At 39.3% G+C, this 15,860-nt stretch overlaps 1 protein-coding gene across 5 annotated transcripts in view; it reads left to right on the plus strand.

The window, feature by feature from the left end:
* FBXO34 (F-box protein 34) overlaps positions 1 to 15,860 on the plus strand; it is a 71,332-nt gene that overhangs the window by 37,779 nt on the left and 17,693 nt on the right. For 2 of the 5 annotated variants that reach the window (XM_020890248.2, XM_020890250.2), the window contains exon 2: positions 3,615 to 3,694. The exons of 2 other annotated variants lie outside the window; for them this stretch is intronic. The gene's annotated coding sequence lies outside the window, so the exon portion shown is untranslated. Of the gene's footprint in view, positions 1 to 86; positions 203 to 3,614; positions 3,695 to 15,860 lie in introns of all 5 variants that reach the window. One more of the 5 variants, XM_070469384.1, reaches the window with a different exon arrangement.

The following is a 15,860-nucleotide window of genomic DNA, read 5'->3' on the forward strand; positions in this document are numbered from 1 at the left end:
ATCCAACCATCTCGTCCTCTGTCGTCCTCTTCTGCTAACATAACATAACAAGCTGTAAAACCTTGTCTCATTTTCTTTAAATCCAGAAATGATTCTATACCAAATCCAGACAAATCAAATCACTCTTAAAGGAATAAGTGAAAACATGTGTAGCTGCTTTGACTGGACTACATCTGTCTGCAGATTGGCTCAGTTCTCTGTGGTAAGCAGATTCCTCCTTAAATATCCTGTGCTGACCATGACTACCATCTTCTGGAGGTGCACAAGAGGATGTGACAGCCTTTACTTACCTGAACTGTGTTTTGTAAACTGACTGTATAATAACTTTGCTAGCTAGTTAAGGTCAGCCTGACAGCTATATAAAGAAAGAGTAAAAATATTAAATGCTATCAGTTGTATTTAAAATGTTGTATATTGTAATTTATATGTACGGAAATCTTTTAGTGTCTAGGGTAATAAAGAGATGAAAGAAATTGAATTTGTTGCCCCTTAAAGGCACATTCTGGAGTTTGTTGTGTTTTTTATTTGAATTTCTCACAGGGTTAAGTGGAAAGTCTTTTTGTAGTGTTTTGGCAGAATTGTAGGCTTGCGGAGGGAAACCTTGTGTGAGATAGGGTGTCATTTGGTATAAATTGCTATGGTAACTCCGTGAAGGATAACTGCCACCTTTTCCTGAGTTGGGTCAGGTTGGGTATCATATGATATAGGAATATCCCTAAATAATAATTGGAGTTGCAGATGACTTAGAATATCAGACAGTAGTAAGATGATTATTAACTTTTTATTATATGAGTAATCAATTGTAGAAAAATGGGAAATACAACAAATGAAAGGAGAACAGTTTCTTATTGGGAAAACTTGTAATCTGAAAAAAAAAGAATCATGAACTCAATCAAGCTGAACTTGGTTCTAGTTTTTCTGTTTTTATTTTGTATTTTTTTCTATCAGTGTGTTAAATGTGCATAGTTTAATGATTCAGTAGCTCTTTAAGACTTGTTTTGAAAAGCAGCAGTTCTCCCACTTGATCCCCCACTTCTTCCCTAGAGGCAAACGCTTTAATTTCTTATAGCTGATTCTTACCTGTGTGTTCTTGGAGGGGAGTAAAAATTCTTTTTCCTACTATCCTCCTAGGTTCTGTAGCTAGGATCCTATAAATGGACTGACAAGAGACATACTAACAAAGGAAAAGCATACAAATTTATTTATTGATAATATAGATTTTGTGTGATAAGGAAATGAAAACCTGAAGAAGTGGTTAGGCCTGAGCATTTTTTTTTTAAATGTGTATATGTAGTTATTTGTGGACGTCCCTTCTCTTGTTACAGTGAGCGGGGCCTGTCTCTAGTTGTGGTACATTGTCTTCTCATTGCAGTGTCTTCTCTTGTAAAGTCATGCGGTTCTAGGGCGCAGGCTCAGTACCTGTGGCACAGGGGCCTTGTTGCTCCTTGGCATGTGGGATTTTCCCGGAACGGGGATCAACCCTTGTCCCCCACATTGGCAGGTGGGTTCTTAACCACTGGACTACCAGGGAAATCCAGGCCTGAGCACTTTGATACTGAGTTTGAAAGAGTAGAAAGTCATGGAAGAATGTGATAGGACAAAATAATATGAGCTAAGGTTAATAAATGGGAAGCTTAACAAGACCAGTTACTTTGAATTTCTCTTTGTCTACTCATCTTCAGAAATAAGGATCCTCCTTTCCTCCAGGTATAGGGAAGGCCTTTCTCACACGAGGTTCTTAGGACCTGCTTCAGAGTCCAAAGAGGTCAGATAGTCCTTCCTGCACCTGTCATTTCTCACATTTCTTCAGCGTAAAATATTCACTGTGCCAAGGCACTGTATTTTGGGGTAGCAAGTTCTGAACCTTGTCATTCTTAATAGTGTTCTTATATTCTGATTTCTTGATTTCTCAGCTTCAGGTATTAACTTTATTTCCCATTATGGCAGATAAAGATTTAGTTCTTTTTCCTTATCCCTAGGTAACTTTTTTCTTTTCCCATCTTGGTATAGGTGTTCATAACTGCTTAGATCAGTGTTCAATGTTTACACAGTTAAGAGTGAATGTGCTATTCACAGTTAAGCCATTTAACAATCTGTGAACACTTTTACTTTTCTATACAATTTTGGTTTTCTGTGAAATTTCTGTTTTCTTTGTTGTTGCTTACTTTTATATTAATGCCTTTTGTAGTTCAGATTGCAACTTGCCCAAATTTGCTTTCAGGAAATCCTAACACTTAAGGTGTTCTATTAGCTTCTCATATTCCTGAAGATATGGTCCCATATTGACTGGTTGCCCATTGTTTTTATGTGTGCCTCTTAGCCTGGGTCTTCCCTTCACCAGCATCTTAGGGTTACTCTTTTCCTCTTTGTGTTGAGTTCTAGTTTTCTAGATCTCATATCTTCTTGTGTCTTACTTTGTCAGAACATATTCTCCAATAGCTTCCTGAGAAAGGGAAGGTTTGATTTTTAATCAGCTTGGAGACTTTGAATGACTGAACCCATCTTACTCTGTCCTTACTTTTAATTGATTGTTTGGCTGGGTATAGAGTTCTAGCTTGCAAATTTTCAAGGCATGACTTCATTGTTTTATAGTTTTCTCCACATTTACTGCATTGTTCTTGAAGCTGAAGTCGTTAAGTTCCTAATTATTTATGTGAGCGGTTCTTTTGTTTCTCAGTGTTTAAAATTGCACAGTAATATACCTTAGCGTGAGTTTGGTTCCATCCATTGTGCTGAGCATTTGATGAATCCTTTCAATCACGGAACTGTTTTGTTGATGTGTGTTCGGCTCTTTGTGACTCCCATGGACTGAAGCCTGCTAGGTGCCTCTGTCCATGAAATTCTCCAGGCAAGAATACTGGAGTGGGTTGCTGTTCCCTTCTCCAAGAGATCTTCCTGACCCAGGGATTGAACCCAGGTCTCCTGCATCACAGGCACATTCTTGATGACTTCTCCCTTTTTCCTTTTTATCTCCTTTTGAACTCTTATTATTCACATGTTGGACCTCCTGGACTCATCTTCCAGAATTCTTATGCTATTCTATTGAGTTTTTCATTTCAGCTCTTACATTTTAAATCAGCAAGGAAGTATGCTAGTGATCACTTTCTGATTGTCTCTTTTTTGTCCTTTTTTAAAAAAAATATTGTTCTTGCTTCATGTTTATATTATTTTGTGCTATATTTCTGAAAATATTAATATGTCTTTCTCCCCAGAATTTTCTTCTGCCTTTATAGTCTCTGTCAGGACTAGCTACATAATTTTCATGGCTGAGTACAGAGTGAAAACGTGGGGCCCCTTGTTTAACATTATTGAAGAATTCTAAGACAGCAGCAGCAGAGCATGAGACCTAACATGGAGCTCTTCAAAGTGCAGAGCGCTGTGGGACTGCCCAGGCCTCTCAGCTTGCCTTTTCTATTTCCATTGCTGTCTTTTATACTAGAATGTCTAATGACTCTTGGCTGTTTCCTGATACTTAAGAGTGGGATCCTAAGAAGCTGACTGGAAGCTCTGAACATGCAAGTAGGACTTATCAATTGTGAGCGTTGAAGTAGGATGATCTGGCTGGTCAAACATAGTTTGAGAACTTGTCAATATTTTTATATTTTTCCTTGTAGACTAATCGCTGGGCAAAAAGAGACGTCTCTTCTAATCACTGCCTGGAAGTGAAGGCCTGGCTGTCAGTCTTTTGAGAAAGGTATTGACAAAGGGGTCTGGGGTTAGTGGGTAGTACTGGCATGTCAGAGACAGTTGTTTTCAGGAACTTTGTGAGTGAGTTGCTACATACAACAATTATTAAAGATTATACAGACTTATTAAATGTTCTATTAAAATTAATAAATACTAAAAGCTCACCACTTTCTGTTTATGTATTACATTTTTAATTGTGGATGCTCTTGAGAGTATGTACATCTATCTATAGAGTGGGAACACCATGTTGTCATAGGCATCTCCTCTGTATTCTGCATTCAGTGACATTGGTTGGTTGCTTGAAGCAGCTATGGTAAGCAGCAAATATTACAAATAACTACCCTTGTTTCCCCTCTTCCTCTGCTCCCCAGACCCCAGCCAGTTGTTATACATTTGTTTATCAACATACTGGGGACTAGAATCTAGTACATATGTTAGCTTAAACTGTCTTCACCGTACTTAGTGATCTCCAGTCCGTGTAAACCTGTTTATTCATAAACCTCCTTAGATTACTTTCAGTGTTGCATGGGTGAAGGAAAGGCATTTATCTGCCTGCCTGAGGGAGTGAAAGGGTATCTGAGAATTGCATTTCAGAAAGATTTTTTATTAATTCTTCCCATTTATCCCTACTGAACCTTTTGGAGGTCTATTCCTTGATGCTTACCTTCAGTTCAGTTCAGTCACTCAGTCGTGATGCTTACCTTAGGATTCAGTTTTCTTGGGTCTTTGACCTCTTAACCATTTATTTTCCAGCTTTCAAAAATTTGTGGCTGTAATCTTCAGTTCTCTTTATCTCTGTGGGTTTTCATATTAAAAAAAAAGAAAAGGAATCCCTTGGTGTTCTGGGAAGGATCAGTGAATAGCTATGTGTTTAGTCCATCATCCTTACCCAGAAGTCTGGCATCTAATTCTTGGGGGAAAAAAAAGATTAGGTAAGTAGACTCAACAATTTAAGGGAGTTCTCAGTAGGCTTAGTCAGCCTCCTGATTTGCAGATCCTGCATAAATGCAGTCAGGAAAAGATTCTGCTGATTCTAGAATATTTTTCATTTCCAAAAAGAAGTAACCATATGTAAGTAGATGTTATTAGCTTTTAATATGGGTGTGCGGGGACATACAGAAATACAGGGAAGTTTTAGGTCATATAGTTTGGTATTACAGAGAATTGGAACCATAGTACTTAATTGTCCTAGATTCTGTAGCCATTCCAGTTGCCCATCAAGTGGCTGGATCTGGCAACCTGGTCACCTTATCTACTCTGTGGCAAACGTTTATTGCTCCCTCATGTAGTGAGTCTTCCAATTTTATGACTTTGTCTCCCCTGTTAACTTCTGCTCAAATTCAGTGCCCTCCTCTCCCCATTAGATTTGATGTGTTTGGGTTGGTTAGACTCTCATTACTATTAATTTTACACCAGGCCACCCCATGGTCCACTAATTTCTCCTTTGTCTATTGATGGTTATCTTTTGGGTAAGGCAAGAGTTGAAAGGTGTTCAGATACCAGTGTAGCAACTAAAGTGAAAGAAATTGTTTGTAATCTCTCAGAAGGGAGTTGTGGGCCTCTCAGACACTTCCTTTTAGATTCAAGGAATGCAGCTATTTACATATATTAAAAATTTTTTTGTGTGGCTCAGGGCAGTGACAGTTGTGGCTAAAAGGAACAGATATCTGACGGGATGTAAAAGGAATAAATCTTTGACGCTCTGCATGTGAAATTAGATTAGATGTCTAGGTGAACCTTCTTTTTCAAAGCTGTGAAGATGGTTATAGCAATAGCCAGTTGTTAAATATTCCTACTCAGAGGGCTCTGGTAAGTGCCGCTTATTGCCCCCTTTTTCAGTCTTCAGTGTTTTCTCCTTGCCTCATCGTCTCTTGTGTTTTTAACTAGAGGATTTCCCCCCTCTGTTTATGAGATAGAGGTCAGTCACTTTGTATGTGCTGTTGACTGGGGTTTTTTTGTTGTTATTTGTTGTTCAGTCACCAGGTCTGACTCTGCGACCTTAGGAGCTGCAGCACACCAGGCTTCCCTGTCCTTCACTGTCTCCATGAATTTGTTCAGACTTGTGTCCATCGAGTCAGTGATGCCATCCAACCATCTCATCCTCTGTTGTCCACTTCTCCTCTTGGCAAAGGAGTTTTTGTTTTTTAAAATCCATTGTAATTTCTGGTGATCGGTCTGGGAAGAAATGCTGCTCTTTCTCTGGATGGCTTGGGGATTAGGCCAGGTTTTTTCCATATGATTATATGTTTTTTACAGAGAGTCTGAGGCTTCTCTGATGGCTCAGCATTAAAGACTCTGCCTGTGCAGGAGACTCGGGTTCGATCCCTGGATTGGAAAGATCCCTGGGAGAAGGAAATGAAAACCCACTCTGGTATTCTTGCCTGAAAAATCCCATGGACAGAGGAGCCTGGCAGGCTACAGTCCAAAGGGTTGCAAAGAGTTGGACATAACTGAGTATGCACCACCAAGAGTCTGAAAAGATTTTTTTCTGGGGTTTGAACTTTATTCTTATTAAAAAGTCTTTCACAAGTATAACTTAAGTCATCTTGAGGGACTTGTCCTGTGGTTAAGAATCCACCTTCTAATGCAGGGGATGCAGGTTCAATTCCTGGTTGGGAAACTAAGATTCTACATGTAGCAGAGCAACTAAGACCACATGAAGCAGTTAGAAAAGCCCAGGCAATGCAGTGAAGACCCAGCGTGGGCAAAGTAAAACAGTAAATAAAAATAAAGTTAGGGTGAAAACCATCCTGACTAACATATTTAAACAGGCATCTTATGTGAAAACAATAAAATACTGTGAAGTTGGAACTGCCTTGGGGTATCTAGGTCTTGACTGTCATGCTTGCCATAATCACTTCCTCAGAAACTGACGTGCATTTTGCTTGGCATTGCCCACAGCATGCATTTGAGACAGGAGTTATAAAAATGGGGGACCTTGTTGGCATGGTTTGGGGAGAATTGTGGTAGCATTACGGTACCTTTAAGAAAAGCTCGTTCAGGCAGTTGACTTTGTCAAGGTGATGGTCATTGCCTGCTTAACCAGAAGCCTCAGCCCCAAATATTTAAGCAGTTAGCTCTCAGGTAGTGGTATAACTTGGAGCTGCTGCCACACCTCTCGTGTTTTTGACATACCCTAAGCTAAATGGTGGGACCTTTCCAATGGCTCAGTGATAATGAAGCTGCCAGTGCAGGACCTGCTGGTTCCATCCCTGAGTTGGGAAGATCCCCTGGAGGAGGAAATGGCTATCTACTCCAATATTCTCACGTGAAAAATCCCATGGACAGAGGAGCCTGCCGGGCTACAGTCCAAAGGGTCACAGAGCGACTAAACATGAAAGATAAATGGTAGGATGAATTGTTTGTCAGTTACCAGCAGAGTTTTTTGTTTTTTTTTTTTCATGCCTGCCTTCACTTGGTGGACACTTTTGAAAAATGTATTTTAAGATGAGAAAGTTTAAAACATTTTTTATGTATAGTCATGGTCTTTTGTTAAAACTGGCTTGCTGTTGCAATAGCAGATGGGTGTGATAAAATGGGAACATGTCAACTGTAAAAAGAAACCAATGCAGATTAAATCACAATTAAAAATATCTCTAATATGAGTCACTAAAATGTTTTTCCTTTGGGTTAACTCTTAATATTGTGTCCTCTTTTTTTAGTCATCTTTTGACAAAACCAAGGAATCAAAAAAAAAAAAAAAAGATATGGAGAAAATGACCAGGGGTGGCTTTGAAATTTCTTTATTCAAAGATTTTTAGAACATGGGCTTTATCAAGTCAGAGAATCTTGAAAACAAGACAGTTACTTGTAGGAACAGGCTGATATGGACTTCTTGCTTTTTCGAGTTGTCAAAAAATGGATTATATTATCAGGAATATCTGGTCCTCTTGTAAAATAAGGAGTATCAGAAGAATATTATCCACAGATGCCTTTCAAATGGTGCCTTACATCCCTTATACCAGTGCACAAAGTATAATATATCTAGCATACTTGATCTTTTGCTGAGACAACTTGCAACATTTATAATTGGTCCCAATGCTTAGCTCAGTGCCGAGCCCCAATAAGTGTTCAGCATTTGTTGAATAGAGAAATGAATCATTACGAGTCATATTTCCAAACTGGTGCTTTTCATAGCCATTCTTTGTAAAGCTGTTCCAGGGATTTGTCAGAAAAACTAATCCAACCATGCTATACTTCCCTTTAAAAAAATCCTTCAGTGGCCCTCATCTACTTCAAGTTTTGCCTTTCAGACTTTCCTTCTAAAATTATCTTGACTGAGACAGGGCACATAGGAGTTTGCCAGGTAGGCCACAGCCTGAGCTGGCACCTCAGCCGCTGCTGCTTTTTGTGTGTTCCACATTCAGAGGTGGTGGCCCCATGGGTTTGAGCCCTGAGTGCCTGAGGCCCAGTGATGTATTTTTAATGTAATAAACCTTTATTGAGCATCTCAAAAAAAAAAAAATTATTTTGACATTATAAAATTAGCATTCCGTGGTCAGAAATTCAAACAACATTGAAAATAGATGTGAAAAAACACATGTCCCTAACTCACCTTCCAAAACATCCAGTTTGCTGGGCATTGTATACCTTTCCATGTATTTTGCAGACTATAGTCTTTTCATTTTTGTTTTATACCATTATGCTAAAATATTGCTAAAATAGTGACACTTTGTCCCTCCCCCATTGACCTAGGTGAAATATTTAATGTCATGGAAATTAACCTTTTGTGTGTATATTCTCCCAGTCTTTCGCTTGTCTTTAACTTTATGGTGTGTTTGCCCCAAGTAGATACTTAAAATTTGTATTTAGTCAGATATTTCAGTGTTTTGTCTCTTGCTTAGGTAAGGAATTATTTCCCACTAAGACTTTAAAATCATTTCTCATAACTGACAGTATTAAATTTTGCAGTTTATTCAGTCTGGCACTTTTATGTTTTTATGGTGTAGTAGGCATCTACCTTTTTACTCAGATATTTGGTTTTCTCAGTTTATTCAGACATTCTGCTTTTCCACTCACTGTGCGTCTTTAATCATTTAGATTGCTGTTTTCTTGAACTCCTTATGTGTTTCTCCTCTCCTTCCATACTTTTTTGGTTCCTGTAGTCTTAGCATATTTTTTTTAAAGTTTTTATGTTTTTCTCACCTCAGATCTTACTGATTGTTCTTTTCCATCTACTTTTTAAATGTAGATAAGAATCACATACCATAAGGTTCACCTTTTAAAAAAAAATTTTTTTATTTTGGCCTTACCGTGTGGCATGCAGGATGTTAGTTCTCCAACCAGGAATGGAACTGCACACCCTGGAGTGGAAGCAGATTCTTAACCACTGGACCACCAAGGAAGTCCAGGCTTTTCTTTGGTTGCGGTGCGTGGGGGCTGCTCTCTCGGGCGTGGTGCGCTGGTCCCTTGCGGCAGTGGCTTCTCTTGTTACGGAGCACAGGCTCGCGGGTGTGTGGTTTCAGGAGCTGCGGCACGCAGGCTCTGCAGTTGCTGCTCCCAGGCTCTGGGGCACAGGCTCAGCAGTTGGGGCTCCCCTGGTGGCTCAGATGGTAAAGAATCTGCCTGCGATGCGGGAGACTTGGGTTTGACCCCTGAATCAGGAAAATCGCCTGGAGGAGGGCATGGCAGCCCACTCTAGTGGTCTTGCCTAGAGAATCCCATGGACAGAGGAACCTGGTGGGCTACAAGTTTATAGGGTTGCAAAGAGTCAGACGTGGCTGAAGCGATTTGGTACTCCTGCACACACAGGCTCTGTGGCTTGTGGGATCTTCCCAGATCAGGGATTGGACCTGTATCAATTATTAAATAATGATCCATTATTTGTTTATATTATGATTTATCTATTCATCCATTGGTGGAAATCTGGGTTGTTTTCCCCTTTGGCTATTCAAGTGTAGTGCTGCTATAAACTTGTGCACAGTATTTTTTTAAGTACCTCTTCTGGGTACATACTTGTAGCAGTTGAATTGCTGGGTCATGTGGTAACTCTTTTTAAAGTGTTTTTTGTTTTTAATTTTGATCTTTGATAAGTTTTTGTACTATTAAACCAAATAGTTTTTAATTTGATTGTTTAATTTGAAAGCCCCTTAACATGTAGTGTGCAAATAATGACAGATTTTTGTCTTTTCCTTGAATGTTTCAATCTGTTTTTTTTTTGGTAATATGGCTGGCATCTTTATTCTTGATTCTGAGAGGGAATATTTTTAATGTTTTGCTAATGTGTATGCTATTTTCTGTAAATTTCTGGTAGATTCCTTTTATTAAGATAAACTTTTACTCTCTCCCTAGTTTGCTAAGAACTTTTTTTTAGAATCAAGAATAGGTGCTGGAATATTATTTTCTTTTAATTGAGATGTGGCATCTCTCCTTTAAACTGTTAATGTTTTGGAAGCGTTAGGCTTGGTGCTATAATACTGGTGCTTTGGTTGATTCTTGGGTACTTCAGTGGAGTTTTCTTCCCGTTCAGACCGGTCTGAAAACCAATCTGACAACCTCTATTCTGGACATTTCTGTAGTGCCAAGTTCAGTGATGGTGTAGAGCTATACATGTTAACATACACTCTAGCATGCTGGGAAGGATTGAGGCCAGGAGGCAAAGGGGGCAACAGAGGAAAAGATGGTTGGATGGCATCATCAACTCAACAGACACGAGTTTGAGCAAACTCCAGGAGATAGTGAAGGACAGGGAAGCCTGTCATGCTACAGTCTGAGGGGTCGCAAAGAATCAGACACAACTTAGCAACTGAACAACAACAACAGATGTTTATTTTCTTCAGTCCTCTTATTCCCTTCATTTTTTCCTGTAAATTAAACAATTTAAAATCTTGTTATTCAGAGTTAAGAAACATACTCCTTTACATGTTTATAAATATACTCCATAATTGCCTCTGCTGCTCCTCCTACCTCATTCCTGATTAAAAAAACAAAGCTACAGAATGCTTTGAATTTTCATTTGGAAATTATATCTGTTTCTAGGGCTGTCATCACCCTAGTAACAAGGAGCCAACTCCATTACTTTTCAAAAGGACTTAAAAACAATCCAAATACCTTTTCATAGGTGAGACTGCAGGCCTGCTCAAGGTGTGTCTAAACATTCTCGGCATGCACGAAATACAGCTGAGGTAGTTTGCAAAGGAGAAGAAGTAAAATCTAAAATCTGGAGTTGAGAGGCTCTATCACATTACGAAGACTTCCAAATAAATCCTGGTGGGCTCTACTTTCTGCCTGAGGATGATCAAGTAGCTTCCTGTTAATAAGGCTCATTAATATGATTACCACACTCCACCCTCTAGTCCACATTGAAGATGACTGGTAGAGAAGGTCTAAGGGACTAGAGAATCAAAGGATGTGAAGGTTAGAAGTGATATTTACTTTTTACTTGATGCACCACATAGCATGCAGGGTCTTAGTTCCTTGACTAGGGATCAAATTTGCTACCCCTTTAGTGGGAGCTGAGTCTTAACCACTCGGCCACCAGGGTTAATCACCAAAAAGTGTTTTTTGGATTTGGGCCAAATTGTGTAGGTGGGGGCCACAGGTAATCTTTGGTATAAACATCTTGTGGTTAGATTTTGAAGTGCCTTGTCTTAGATCTTTCTATGGGACAACGTTGTTTGGGGCCTATGTCTTTAGAGATTTTCCTGAACAATTGGTTTAAAGCTAAGATCTGAGAAGAAGGTTGGTGGGAAGAAAAAAAGATAGATTGTGATTTGAAATTTGTTGCCTGAAACATCTACCCTGATTTTATCTAATCTTTTAGCTTATGAGTAGAATTAAAGAGCTTAGGAAAATCCAAGTATAATTCATTTTAGACTAGCCAAATAATTTTCTGTATGGATAATAATGACCCCCCAAAAGCATAAGTTTAATTGTTATATCAGGAAAAAGGGAAAGTTTGAGATGCTTATTAGATATCCAGGTAGAGATTTCAAATAGTCAGTTTACAAATCTGGAGTCCTGCAGAAAGGTTGGGGCTAGCCACTTTGCACAGTGTATTGGTTAATTTATTAACCACTTACCCCTGGGGTTGGGGGGAGCTTAGACTGTTAGTTCCCAGACTGTTTGAGGAGCCCTGAGGTATCATAGCTAACTTGGGCAGAATGTTTCAGATTTCCAGGAAAACAGCACAGATGGTGCATGTGCTTGACATGTGTTTTTTAAAAGTTTTAAAAAAGATGTTTGAGTTCTGTGCGTGTGTGTGTGCCCTATGCTGCTGGCATCAACTGAGTGCAGTTTTTGTATGTGCGCCTATTGTTTCTTGGAGAAGGAAATGGCAACCCACTCCAGTATTCTTGCTTAGAGAATCCTGTGGACAGAGGAGCCTGGTGGGCTGCCATCTGTGGGGTCGCGCAGAGTCGGACACGACTGAAGTGACTTACCATGCATGCATGCATTGGAGAAGGAAATGGCAACCCACTCCAGTATTCTTGCCTGGAGAATCTCATGGAGGGAGAATCCCATGGAGGGAGGAGCCTGGTAGGCTACAGTCCACAGGGTCGCAAAGAGTCGGACACGACTGAGCGACTTCACTTTTTTTATGCCTGAATATATTATTAGTGCAAGATGCATATACCTCTTGCTTCCATTTCCCTTCATATTTACCTTTTTGTATCGTATGTGTTTTATTCATCTCTCCCACCTAGAACACAGGTTTTATGAGAAGGAGGATTTTTGTACTTGCCCAGTGTTATACCCGCAACTTCTGAAATATTTCCTGGTACATGCTCAATACATGCTCAGTAATACTGAGTGAATTATTGAAAGATCTCTTCTACAACTTAGCTTTCAAACTGTAAGATTTGAATAGAAGGAGAAATAATTACCCTTTAAAAAAAATTGTGTTTATTTTTGGCTGTGCCGGGTCTTTGTTGCTTTGCGTGGGCTTTCTCTGATTGCGGCAAGTGGGTGTTTCTCTTCCTTGAGGTGCGCGGGCTGCTTATGGCGGTGGCTGCTTTTGGTGCAGAGCACAGGCTGTAAGACGCTCCCGCTTCAGTAGTTTCCGCTCCCGGGCTCTAGAGCGAGGCTTTGTAGTTGTGGCACATGGGCTTAGTTGCTCCTTGGCATGGGAATCTTCCCAGATCAGGGATCAAACCTGCGTCCCCTGCATTGGTAGGTGGATTCTTATCCATGGGGCTACCAGGGAAGCCCAGAAATAATTACTTGAACAGTCAATTAGAGACTAGAAATGGTTCTATACTTGTGAAATGGAAGAAAATTCACCAAAGATGAATTTTTTATGTTTAAGATTGGTGAAAATCCTCTAAGGGGCCCTCTTTCTTTATGCCCCTCTAGAAAGTAGCAGTTTGAGTGCATCACCAGTGTTGCCCATCTGGATAAGGATGGGCCAGCCTTTTTTGTAGTTTTAATCAAATCACTGTGGTATATACTTACAAATACATTAACAGTTTTTTCTATGCTGTTGTCATCCTCTTTTTCACTGTATAACTTCTGGTCTTGGGAACAGTATCTTGTAAATTTGAAGAACGTATGAATACCATCTGAAGGAAGAACTTTATTGAGACCCTTCAGTATGAGTAGAATTGAAAATTTTTTTACATTATAATATAATTAAATATACATGAACAAAACTAGTAAACTTTGTATGCTTCTCGATTTACGTAACTGTCAAGAGAAAATAGATTCATAATGTATACAATACTTCAGTATTTTTTTGATGTTACTTTGAATAAAGTTTGGAAACTAAATTGACACATGCAGTACAAATGCTGCCATTCAGTCTGCAGATTCTTTTGTGTTTGTCATGTTTTAAAGATACTGTGGTTACTCACACACTACTTTTTCTCCATTTGAACTGCTGCTGAAACCTTTGTTAACATTGTTTGGCTTTCATTTTGAATTAGAGTTTCAGACATATTGGAGCATATCTGTAGGTATTAAATAATTATTTTCCAAGCGAATTCAGGAACTGAAGAATGTTCTGTTTAATCATGCGTTAGTGTTTTAATATTTTTCTCACACAAACATTCCGCTGAGTAAAAGTAAGAATTAGAGTGAATGTCACTCGGCATGAGGACATTCATTGTGTGTGCAACACTCCACAGAGGTGTGTTTTTTTTTTAAAGAAAAAGAAGTGTTGACTTTTATTCACTTGTTTGCGGCTGTGCTGGGTGTTCGCTGCTGCACGCAGGCTTTCTCTAGTGGTTTCTCTTCACTGTGGTGTGAGGTCTTCTCATTGCGGTGGCGTCTCTTGCTGCACAGCATGGGCTCTAGGTCTGTGGGCCTGGTTGCCTCTTTGCACGTGGAATCTTCCCACACCAAGAATCAAACCTGTGTCCCCTGCATTGGCAGGCTGATTACTAAGCGTTGGACCACCAGGAAAGTCCTGAATAGGCTGATTTTAAAATATCTACTATCTTCCCTTGTAGCTCAGTCGGTAAAGAGTCTGCCTGCAATGCAGGAGACCCAGGTTCAATCCATGGGTCAAGAAGATCCCCTGGAGAAGGAAATGGCACCCCACTCCAGTATTCTTGCCTGGAGAATCCCATGGATGGAGGAGCCTGGTGGGCTGCAGTCCATGGGGTTGCAAGAGTTGCACATGACTTAGCGACTACACCACCACCACCAAAGTGTCTGCTTATAGTTGGACCTGGGCTTAGCACTATCACCTCTCCCAGGTGATGCATGTTAGCTTTTGGTTTGCCCCTGGGAAATTTTTAGTTCTTTGCTAATCACTGTAGAAGATGTTTTGGATACAGAGCTTTTTTAGATTGTCTTAAAACTGGGAGGGAAGGGTTTAATACAAGATGGGACTGTCAGTTCCTGAAGTAAAACATATTGAAGAATGTTTTCATAAAGAGAACTCGGCGAGCCTCTTTATTTATTTAAATCTTTTATAACTTAAAATATGATGTTTTAAATTTTTAGCATATCAGATGTTGACCTCTGAGGTAATGACTACATCACTACTGTGATCTTCAGCAGGTTTCAGTTTCTGGGCTTCTATCTCCTTTTTGGCACAGTGGTTGCAGGCTGTGAAGTACAGAAACACTGAGGAATATGAAGTTTGTGGTGACATGAGGACCTCAAGGGGATAGGTGGACATGCAGAGATCGGGGAGAAAGAAGGAGCAGCTGGCTCAAAGGCCCCAACATGCACATAAGCTGAGGGACAGAAAGAGGGCTCAGTGAGATGCTTATGAAAGTGCTTTGTAGATACAAAACGTTCCTTGCTGCTCAGGTGCTGTTTTGTTTAGGAAGGATGTTTGTTTTCTTTTTTCCGATGGATTGGTTTGTTAGCTACAGGGCCATCTTGCCTAGCGAGTAGGATCCTGCTTTGAGGATGGAAAGCAAGAATTATACCAATGAGTCACAAATTCTAGCAGTTTGTGAATTAAGATTACTGTTATGTTATTGTACTAAAAATCTTGTGTATAAGATTGGGCAGTAGGACAGAGGAATAAGCTTGTTAATAAAAATTTAGGGGAGAGAATTTTGTTTGGCTTTGCTGTTTGGTATCTGTAGTTTTGCATCTATTTAACCCACACTGAAATCTGATCAGGTTTTCCTTTGTGGTTTGCTTTGTTAATAATTGAAGTACCTCAAGGTTCTGGGTGTGAACTCTGCATGCTTTATCTAACTAATTTAGAACCAGGGAAGTTAGGGTTTTCTATTGAAGTAATTAAAGCATTATGGTGTTTTTTTAGTGTAAGTTATATATATTTCTGTGTAAGTCATATATATATATATATATTATATACATAACTTACACAGAAAAAACCAAAACATTATAATAGGACATAGTTTATGCTTTTATATACCTTAAAGATGGAAGCTTTAAAAATTTCTTTGTGTCCTCTTTCTAGTTTGGATGTGCAGGAGCCTGTTTATCATCAGTTTTGTTAACACTGATATTTGTTTTTTTTTAAATCTATATATAAACATGACCTTAGACAACTGTGTTTAATATCCTAAAGAATCATGTGGAGACTTCACAGTGTTTCTTACTGAAACTTAGAATCTGTATATTTTAGTATTTAAAGGATGTGATTGGGGCTTTGAAAATGAGAAGAAGGTTGCCTAACTCATAGCTGAATGCCTGCATATCTAGATTGTTCTGTTCTGGAGGTTCTTAGTAACATGTAAAGTTTTTATTGTAGCTAAAGTGACAGTATATGGAAATGTGTGTTTGTGCATGGCTGGTGAGCAGGATTT

Source organism: Odocoileus virginianus, chromosome 6, assembly GCF_023699985.2.
Source record: "Odocoileus virginianus isolate 20LAN1187 ecotype Illinois chromosome 6, Ovbor_1.2, whole genome shotgun sequence".
In the NCBI taxonomy this organism is placed as follows: Eukaryota; Metazoa; Chordata; class Mammalia; order Artiodactyla; family Cervidae; genus Odocoileus; species Odocoileus virginianus.